The sequence below is a fragment of the Oncorhynchus kisutch genome, linkage group LG17, assembly GCF_002021735.2.
Source record: "Oncorhynchus kisutch isolate 150728-3 linkage group LG17, Okis_V2, whole genome shotgun sequence".
Classification (NCBI taxonomy): domain Eukaryota; kingdom Metazoa; phylum Chordata; class Actinopteri; order Salmoniformes; family Salmonidae; genus Oncorhynchus; species Oncorhynchus kisutch.
Window position 1 is genome coordinate 59,204,975 of NC_034190.2, and position 11,364 is coordinate 59,216,338.

At 43.3% G+C, this 11,364-nt stretch overlaps 1 pseudogene; it reads left to right on the forward strand.

Moving 5' to 3' along the window:
* Positions 1 to 4,070: 4,070 nt before the first annotated feature.
* On the forward strand, positions 4,071 to 11,045 carry LOC109908635 (short transient receptor potential channel 4-associated protein-like; annotated as a pseudogene).
* The last annotated feature ends 319 nt before the right edge of the window (positions 11,046 to 11,364 follow it).

The following is an 11,364-nucleotide window of genomic DNA, read 5'->3' on the forward strand; positions in this document are numbered from 1 at the left end:
ATGCCAAATCTTTTCAGTATCCTGAGGGGGAATAGGTTTTGTCGTGCCCTCTTCACGACTGTCTTGGTATGTTTGGACCATGATAGTTGGTGATGTGGACACCAAGGAACTTGAAACTCTTGACCCGCTCCACTACAGCCCCGTCGATGTTCATGGGGGACTGTTCGGCCTGCCTTTTCCTATAGTCCACGATCAGCTCCTTTGTCTTGCTCACATTGAGGGAGAGATTGTTTTCCTGGCACCACACTGCCAGTTCTCTGACCTCCCTATAGGCCGTCCCATCGTTGTCGGTGATCAGGCCTACCACTGTTGTGTCGTCAGCAAACTTAATGATGGTGTTGGAGTCGTGCTTGGCCACAGTCATGAGTGAACAGGGAATACAGGAGGGGACACACCCCTGAGGGGCCCTAGTGTTAAGGATCAGTGTGGCAGACGTGTTTTTGCCTACTCTTGCCACCTGGGGAGGCCCGTCAGGAAGTCCAGGGTCCAGTTGCAGAGGGAGGTGTTTAGTTCCAGAGTCCTTATCTTAGTGATGAGCTTCGTGGGCACTATGATGTTGCACACTGAGCTGTAGTCAATGAACAGCATTCTCACGTAAGTGTTCCTTTTGTCTAGGTGAGAAAGGGCAGTGTGGAGTGCCATTGAGTATTCATAAGTATTCAGACTCGAAATTGAGCTCATGTGCATCCTGTTTCCATTGATCATCCTTGAGATGTTTCAACAACTTGATTGTCTGTGGTAAATTCTATTGATTGGACCTGATTTGGAAAGGCACACACCTGACTATATAAGGTCCCACAGTTGACAGTGCATGTCAGAGAAAAAACCAAGCCATGGGATCAAAGGAATTGTCCTTAGAGTTTTGAGACAGGATTGTGTTGTGGCACAGATCTGGGGAAGGGTACCAACAAATTTCTGCAGCATTGAAGGTCCCCAAGAACACAGTGGCCTCCGTCATTCTTAAATGGGAGAAGTTTGGAACCACCAATACTTCCTAGAGCTGGCTGCCCGGCCAAACTGAGAAATCGGGGGAGAAGGGCCTTGGTCAGGGAGGTGACCAAGAATACGATGGTCACTCTGAAAGAACTCATGAGTTCTTCTGTGGAGATGGGAGAACCTTCCAGAAGGACAACCATCTACGCAGGACTCCACCAATCAGGCTTTTATGGTAGAGTGGCCAGACAGATGCCACTCCTCAGTAAAAGGCACATGACAGCCCTCTTGGAGTTTGTAAAAAAGGCACCTAAAGACTCTCAGACCATGAGAAACAAGATTCTCTGGTCTGATGAAACCAAGGTTGAACTCCTCGGCCTAAATGCCAAGCGTTACATCACGTCTGGAGGAAACATGGCACCATCCCAACAGTGATGCGCGGTGGCACCATCCCTACGGTGATGCGCGGTGGCACCATCCCTACGGTGATGCGCGGTGGCACCATCCCTACGGTGATGCGCGGTGGCACCATCCCTACGGTGATGCGCGGTGGCACCATCCCTACGGTGAAGCGCGGTGGCACCATCCCTACGGTGAAGCGCGGTGGCACCATCCCTACGGTGAAGCGCGGCGGCACCATCCCTACGGTGAAGCGCGGTGGCACCATCCCTACGGTGAAGCGCGGTGGCACCATCCCTACGGTGAAGCGCGGTGGCACCATCCCTACGGTGAAGCGCGGTGGCACCATCCCTACGGTGAAGCGCGGTGGCACCATCCCTACGGTGAAGCGCGGTGGCACCATCCCTACGGTGAAACGCGGTGGCACCATCCCTTCGGTGAAGCATGGTGGCAGCATCATCCCGTGGGGCTGTTTTTCAGCGGCAGGGACTGGGAGACTAGTCAGGATCGAGGGAAAGATGAACAGAGCAAAGTACAGAGAGATCCTTGATGAAAACCTGCTCCAGAGCGCTCAGGACCTCAGACTGGGGCAGAGGTTTACCTTCCAACAGGACAATGACCCTACGCACACAGCCAAGACAATGCATGAGTGGCTTCGGGACAAGTCTCTGAATGTCCTTGAGTGGCCCAGCCAGAGCCTGGAATTTAACCTGATCGAACATCTCTGGAGAGACCTGAAAATAGCTGTGCAGTGACACTCCCCATCTAACCTGACAGAGCTTGAGAGGATCTGCAAAGAAAAATGAGAGAAACTCCCCAAATACAGGTGTGCCAACCTTGTAGCGTCATACCCAAGAAGACTTGAGGCTGTAACCGCTGCCAAAGGTGCTTCAGCAAAGTACTGAGTAAAGGGTCTGGATCCTTATGTACATGTGATATTTCAGTTTTTAAACCTGTTTTTACTTTCATTATGGGGTATTGTATGTAAATGTAATACATTTTAGAATAAGGCTGTAACGTAACAATGTGGAAAACGTCTAGGGATCTGAATACTGAATGCACTATGTTTTAATTGAAATGTACAGCTTGCATCTTATCCGCTCATTCTTCCCTCGTCATAATTTGTACATCTCAATTGTTATATTGCTTATATAGGTCTATCTTATTAATCATTTTAGGCAGTGTTGGAATTATTTAATTGTTTTGCTTACTTTGTGTATTATAATTAGCTCATGTGCTTTTCTCCTCGAGGAGCGGATACTATATGTTGTTGGGTCTGTAACCATGTTTGCCAGTGACAGTCTCTTCCCATTCAAATATTTTATTTCAACAAAGTTCAGTAATGACCCAAGTAATTACAGTTGACATTGCTAGGGTTGTTTTTATATGCGCAGTGCGTTGGTATATTGTCTATAAAAGTGGGTCAACGTGATTGTATTTTCCTTCCTTTTAAGGCCTAATAAAATACTTAATTGTAGTCTTCAATGTTTTTGTATGGTTCAGAAGTCCAAACTCATGGCGGCATTCGCCATTGAAGGAGAATTGCAGTTCTTATCAACGTGCACAAATTCACATAAAGGAACTTAAACGTTAGCTTTTTTACATGGCACATATTGCACTTTTACTTTCTTCTCCAACACTTTGTTTTTGCATTATTTAAACCAAATTGAACATGTTTCATTATTTGAGGCTACATAGATTTTATTGATGTATTATATTAAGTTAAAATAAGTGTTCATTCAGTATTGTTATTGTCATTCTTACAAATATATATAAAAATCGTCCGATTTAATCAGTATCGGCTTTTTTTGGTCCTCCAATAATCGGTATCGGCGTTGAAAAAAATCAATCGGTCAATATCTAGTTTTGGGCGGAAAATCTCGGTAACCAGGTTCCCGCCATTCAATCCTAAAGCACGTCATGCTCCAGTCATTTTAGGCATGGAAATATATTACTTACACAGGCCGAGTGTCTGCAGATTATCGCTCCTCCCTTGTAGTTGATTGATGAATTAACGTCACTAATTTGTACGGAACTTGCCTCACCTGGTTGTCTAGGTCTTATTTGAAAGGAAAAAACAAAAATCCGCAGACACTAGGCCCTCCATGGATTACAGTATAAAAGACTGTTCATCGTTTTAGTAATAAGGTTCAGTGTGAGACAGTATATATATAATCTGCAGTCACAGAATCCAGACATTATTCAATAATATTCTAAAATGGATTTAAGTCAACTAAATGTATTGAACTTAGTTAATCATAAGACACAAACTAAATGCAATAGTTATTTGTATTTTCCTGCAACTTTCTGAAACGGTGAAGGAATGCCCCTGTGTGTGGTGCGCGTGTATCTCTACACTTTGTGTAGCTGTTAGCGATGATGCTAATGATGACCTTCTCCATTTAAATGTTAACTACAAAGTAACCTTTGCCTACCTGGTATATCATAATTATTTGCATCAATCCAGTGGCCAATTGTTTTCCAAACTCTGAAATCACATGACCGCTACAGAAACATTTCTAACCAAACAGTCTCTTGCTGGTGGCACTTACATTAAAGGGTGACTACTTCCAAAAATATAATTGTATTATATATTTCCCAGATCTTTCAGTGGTCTCTGGAATTGTTGTTGACTTAGAATATCCTTTTTAATTATTTTTAATTTAATTAGGTGTGATTTTGAGACCCAACAACCTGAACAAATAAGGACAATTTGACACCTGGAAAAACAAAAGACAATGGAATTTGGGATAAAACGGAGTACGGCAGAAAATAAAACTGATGGCATAGGGCCCTGTGTACAGTATCATATGTTGTCATAATCTCCGTTTGTTACGTACACTGTGCTCTTTCTCAGAGTCCTCAGACCAGAGTTCTCTGGCCTCTCAGACACCGTCTGCCCCAGTCCATAAAGATTGTTCATGAGATCATGTACAAGGTGCAGGTGCTCTGTGTGCTACTCAGACCGCCAGAGGAACCAGGTGAGAGCCAGGTATCTGGAGTTTACAAACAGTTGGTTTGGAAAAATGGGTTCAATTAGTAACTGAGATTGTAAAGTTTTTCTTACCCACTGTGCTTCTGCAGTACTTGCTCTTTGGTGGTTTAGCCTGGGTATCTACAATGCACTTTGCAACTGCTGTTGTAAAAAGGGCATTATCAAATAAATGTGATTTGATTTGTAAACGTATCGTGCCTTGTAAACAGGTTCACAAAATGCTGGCAGAGTTCAAACTGATTCCAGGACTTAACAACCTGTTTGACAAGCTGATCTGGAGAAAGCAAACATCTTCCTATGTCCTCCATGGCCAGAACCAAAACTGTGACTGCAGCCCGGTAAGAACACCCCTCCGCTCTGGGACTGGGTCAATGGGCACGTTCACACTGCACCTTAGGCCAGGGTTAAGAGCAGGGTTAGCGCCGACTTTTCAGTGTTAGCACCAGAAACTCGGTACCAAAATAGCCAATGTGAAAAGCATCACTTTCACTTAATTTACATATGCTTGTGATGCCTGTAATGCGTTCTGCACGTTAATTCAATTCATAATATTGAATCCTTCCATCTGAGGATAAAAAAGCTACAAACTCTACAGCTGGAAGGGCAGCAAACGCTCCATTTTCCTCATTTTCATAGCTTTTCTATTGACATTTAATTGCATATATCCATGAAGATGATATTGTTGCATGATTTCGCCTGGAACAGCGTTCTCTGCACAGCGATGAATTTGAAAAGTGTAACATTTTTTTCCGATGTCGGACAGGCAGACAAGCGAGGTTTTATACAAACCATCACTGTTGGAATTCAAATGCTAGACCAGAATCAAGAGGAAATAAATGTTACTAAATGTCTTATTGCTTATAACATTTGGTTGTTTGTCCGTTAGCCCAGTGCTTTGGGATACAAGTGTGAATCTTTAGCCCAGGGTTAACACATTCTTGTGTGAACACAGGATAAGCTAGCCCAGGGCCAGTCTAGCCTGGGGCTAAGATGCAGTGTGAAAGGGCCTAATGTGTCAATGGCACTGTAGCACTAATCGCTGCTATTGATCATCGTCTCTCACATACAGGAGATCTCCTTTCAAATCCAGTTTATACGATTACTCCAGAACTTCAGCAACCATCATGAGTGAGTACATGAGACGAGAGCTGTGTTCGAATACCCATACTAACATACTGTATACTATTAGTTCACGTACAAGAGCTTCGCCTGTCTACCGGAAGTTGATGCTGTTGCAATGCAACCTTTGCTAGCTTGTTAGCATAACACATGACTAGCTAAACATTTTACGATTCCGGGTGTGTTCGTAAATTCAAACAGGAGTGCCTGGGTGCGTTCTGAGCGTTCGTACACTCGGAGTGTTCAGAGCGCACACTGGACGCTCTGGCCGAGGAGTAGGGTTGATTTGAGCGCTCTGGCCTCACAACGGCAGTGAAGCACCCAAGCTAACTGGTTAATGTTGGTTAGCTTGCTAGCTACTTCCAGACACAAATGAGAGAACACCTCACACTGACCATTTTACTTGTCCTAGCAGAGTTTGTTAGGCAATTATGTTATCCAGAGCGTTGGTGACCTTAACTGCTGCTGGCAACAATTGCGCTTTTTGCCGACGTTCGGAAATTGATCAGTTATTGTGCGCGAGTGCTCTGAAATCGGCGTAGATAGCCAGAATTAACAAAGTCCATTCAAACTATACCACATAGCTAAGAATTGTGAATAATCAAGTCAATAAACGTTGAGTAGTTAATACTGCCTGGTAGGTTCGATGTATTAGTCGCTAACTAACGTTAGGTAACATACCGGTAAAGTACCTACTGCTGTAATACTATGCGGTTCGTAAGGATAGCGTAGCTAACAAATTGTCAGCCAACATAACGTATAATGTAACTTATTTGAAAAGTCATTACTTTATTACATTGCTCAACATGTTCTTAACATGTATTATTAGTTCAAGCAATGAATTTATATCCGCTATCTAGTCACACTTCGGCACCACATTTTCGGCCATTTTCTTCAAATCTGAAAAATGAGGAAGCCATGCCCATTTTCTGAAGAATTGCATTATGGGCCCTAAAAGCATGGAAATAGTGTCCACTGAACGTATACTTCGTATTTTGTCGCATTTAGTACGCCACAAGGTAACTTTTGGCATACTAACTATATCCATACTATGACCAATAAGCATACTCTTTACTCTAGTCACCTCCCAAATAGTACAGTTAGTATAAGTATTCAAACACAACTTAGGTGTATGAAAGAAACTATATTGCTGGGGAAGTTAACACATCGCCTGATATACACAATGAAAGTCCTGCCTACTTCCTGACTCATATCACATACTGTTTTTGAAAGGACTTCAAGATTATATCTTCAAATTCATGAAAACGTTGTCAGATAAGATATATATATATATATATATATATATATATTTCACCTTTATTTAACCAGGTAGGCAAGTTGAGAACAAGTTCTCATTTACAATTGCGACCTGACCAAGATAAAGCAAAGCAGTTCGACAGATACAACGATACAGAGTTAGACATGGAGTAAAACAAACATACAGTCAATAATACAGTATAAACAAGTCAATATACGATGTGAGCAAAAGAGGTGAGAAGGGAGGTAAAGGCAAAAAAAAGGCCATGGTGGCAAAGTAAATACAATATAGCAAGTAAAATACTCTGAGTGTACATAACATTAGGAACACCTGCTCGTTCCATGACTGACTGACCAGGTGAAAGCTATGATCCCTTATTGATGTCACCTGTTAAATCAATTTCAATCAGTGTAGCTGAAGGGGAGGAGACAGGTTAAAGAAGGATTTTTAAGCCTTGAGACATGGATTGAGAATGTGTGCCATTCAAAGGGTGAATGAGCAAGACAAAATATTTAAGCGTCTTTGAACAGAGTATGGTGATCGGTTTGAGTGTGTCAAGAACTGCAATGCTACTGGATTTTTCACGTACAACAGTTTCCCGTATCTATTAAGAATGGTCCACCACCCAAAGGACATCTAGCCAACTTGACACAACTGTGGGAAGCATTGATGTCAACATGGGCCAGCCTCCCTGTGGAACTGTTTTGACACCTTGTCGATCATGCCCCAATGAATTTAAGCTGTTAGGAACAACTAGGAAGGTGTTTAGAATCTTTTGTACATTCAGTGTATGTAAAAAAGGGATAGGCAACTCCAGGGGGGCCAGAGTGATGTCAAGCTTTTTTCCCATAGCATACACAACTGATTAAACTATTTTCATTCTAAAAAAAGATCATGATTAGTTGATTATTGGAGTGAGGTTTGTTAGCTGGGGCTTGGGCAAAAGTGTGACACCAATCAGGCCCCTATAGGACTTGAGTTGCCCATCCCTGATAAAATTATATAATATTCATGGATTCATTTACTTTTTTTCGATTGTATTTTTTCGTAAGACATTGGGAATGGAGTTTGGTACCATCTCAGTGAATCTGCCATTTGAGTCATGTCTGATCTTTCCTCCTCAGGAACAACTCCTCCTGAACGCTCAGGAGCTGAATGAACTCAGTGCCATCTCTCTGAAAGCCAGCATCCTTGAGGTGGAGGCTTTTGTCAACACGGACAGGTAGGGCGCATAGTTAGGCTGACGCACAGGGATGGAGGACATTTTGTTCTGAATTTGACAAAATCCCCCATTTTGCATTCTTTTTTAGCTCTACTAGAAATCTAATCTGTGGGGGTAAAAAGGGCCTCCTGACACGGCTACTTTCAGTCATGAAGAAAGAACCGGCTGAATCCTCATTGAGGTGAGTGCGTGTGTTTACTCCAGGAGTTAATGAGTGAAACATCATGCCACAGGTATAGAAAGAGGGAGAAACCCCAGTCTCTGTCTGTAGGTTCTGGCAGGCGGGGGCGGTGGAGAGCTTCCTGAGAGGGGCCACCACCTATGCTGACCAGGTGTTCCTGCTCAAGAGAGGCCTGCTGGAGGTACAGAGGCTGTTGCCAAGCCAGTGAGGGGACACACCTATGATATAACAGCTTTCTAGTATTCATTTAAAACCTCCCAATAATCCCTCTACTCAGTCCCTCCAGCACATTCTGTTCAGCATCATAGACAGTGGCTGTAAATCCAGGGACATGCTGCAGAGCTACTTTGACCTGCTGGGGGAACTCATGAAGTTCAACATTGACGCCTTCAAGAGGTTCAACAAATACGTCAACACCGAGGAGAAGGTAGGTCAGTGGACAGGGCAGAGGGGTTAGGGTCAAGACTTCAAACCACTGAGAAGCAAGGAGAGTATATATAAATAGATGGTCAGTCCGGGGCAATTCCATGGTAAGAGTCATGCTGTGACAGATTTTTCTATTTAAAATGTACACTGCCGTTCAAAAGTTTGGAGTCACTTGGAAATGTCCTTAAAATAATATGAAATTGATCAGTAATACAATGTAGACATTATTAATGTTGTAAATGACTATTGTAGCTGGAAATGGCAGATGTTTTATGGAATATCTACATATAGGCGTACAGAGGTCCATTATCAGCAGCCATCACTCCTGTGTTCCAATGGCACGTTGTGTTAGCTAATCCAAGTTTATCATTTTAAAAGGCTAATTGATCATTAGAAAACCCCTTTGCAGTTATGTTAGCACAGCTGAAAACTTGTGCTGATAAAGAAGCAATAAAACTGGCCTTTAGACTAGTTGAGTATCTGGAGCATCAGCATTTGTGGGTTCGATTACAGGCTCAAAATGGCCAGAAACAAAACACTTTCTTCTGAAACTCGTCAGTCTATTCTTGTTCTGAGAAATGAAGGCACTTCCATGCGAAAAATTGCCAAGAAACTGAAGATCTCGTGCAATCCTGTGTTCTACTCCCTTCACAGACAGCGCAAACTGGCTCTAACCAGAATAGAAAGCGTGGGAGGCCCCGGTGCACAACTGAGCGAGAGGACAAGTACATTAGAGTGTAGTTTGAGAAACAGACCCCTCACAAGTCCTCAACTGGCAGCTTCATTAAATAGTACCTGCAAAACACCAGTCTCAACGTCAACAGTGAAGAGACGACTCCGGGATGCTGGCCTTTTCTTTCAAAAGGACATTTCTAAGTGACCCCAAACTTTTGAACGGTAGTGTATGTCAATCAAAGAAACAATGATTGCAAAGTTAAACAGACCATACAACTCGATGCGCAATGACTACTTTTAACAATTTCCACAAAAAATGTCAAAACACTTGAACAGTGCAGATGCAAATGACCCATCTGCACTGGAACTGCCCTCAGCTAAAACCTTATCCCTTCCGATGGACAACCTTCAAGTCCTGTTACATGTTTGGTTTCATTTCTGCTTCCTGTGTTAGTTCCAGACGTTTATGACCCAGATCAACAGCTCTCTGGTGGACTCCAACATGCTGGTGCGCTGTATCATCCTGTCCCTGGATCGCTTGGAGAGCGGTAGGTCCATAGAAATAGACTGAGACCTTCTGGTTAACACACGTTTGTGGCTGCTTTGTTGGTGGCTTTATGGTAGTGAAATATGGCTGCTCTTGGTCATTTCTACTCTCGGTAGTCTTAGTTACCCTCGTCTGACTCCTCCATGTTTCTCTCCCATCCCCCTCTGTGCTGTAGTTGTGGAGGTGCAGTCTGCTGTCCTACATGGCCCGCGTGGAGAACAGACAGGCCTTCCTCTTCAGGCTCGTCAACGTCATCAATGTGCAGATACTCACTCAGACAAAAGGAGATCCTCTGCTCTGTTGACCGTTTCATTGTAATACTGATGGCATCCTGCTAGCTAATATAGACTTTACATTCCTGTACTTCTTGTTTCTCATATTCAGACATGTACACTTGTCTTCATGTGCATAATCGGCTAACTGTGATCCTGCCTGTTTGATGGTGGCTGAACCTAATGTTAGGAGAATGTGAGCTGTCTGAACACCAGCCTGGTGGTGTTGATGCTGGCCAGGAGGCGGGACAAACTGGCCTTCTGTCTCAACGCCCTGAGGGAGGAGTACGCTGAGAAATACCCCAGCTGCCTGCTCAACAACCTGCTGTGCTTCTGGCAGCGCCACTACCTCAACAAGGACAGCACCTGTCTGGAGAACGTGAGTGTCCTCGACAATGCACACACACATCCCGTTGTTACTTTTAATGCTGTCTACTCTGTATTGCTTGCTATGGTGGTACTTCTGTATTAGGTCACCTGTACATTGGACCATTCTCCATCCTATTTGGTTTTCAAGGGAACTTATGTCATTGTTGTATCTCTCCTATTCTCTATCAGAGTTCCTGTATATCATTTACCTACTGGAAGGAGACTGTGTCGGTTCTGTTGGACTCAGACCCGACTTCACTATGTGCCATAGCCAGCTACATCGAGGCCTACATGGATCTGGGCAAAGACTTTCTGGAAGTTTAATGCTTCTGGATGGATGGATGGATGGATAGAGGAGAGTCAATGTCTCCATTCACCTACAAACTGAACAGATCTGAGCTCTCACTCCTCCACATCCTTAGGTCTACAGAAAGTTTTGGGCTTGTGTGTGTGTTAGGTGTAGGAGTGGATACTTGTGTTGTGTGTGTGTGGAGCCATGTTGGGGTGTATAACATGCCGGAATTGGAGTTTCAATGTAGCTGTGGAGGAGAAACAGTCAGCCAATCAGCAGCCCCAGAGGACTGAGGTTCCTTCAGCCTTTCACTAATAGTATGGATAGGATCTCTCCTACCCTCTGGTTAAATTTTTTTTTTAAACACACCCACTTCATAGTGTCGCCAAAATGTACATGGTGATTACATTGGCAGATTGTACGTAGTAGTTACAACTGGTATACCGTTTTGTGACACAATTTCAGAGATTCGCAAATTGTCTAGTGTCATAGTTCTACAGTAAGGAAAGGTTATAACAATCTATTTGAGTTTGTATGCCAATGTAATGCATGTAAGTACATTTTGATGTTCAGTCACACGAACATGATGTGTAAGTACACCGACTGAAAGAAATACATTACCATACCAGTATGTTAATGTTTTAGGGACATTGAGGCCTAGATTCAATCAGATCAA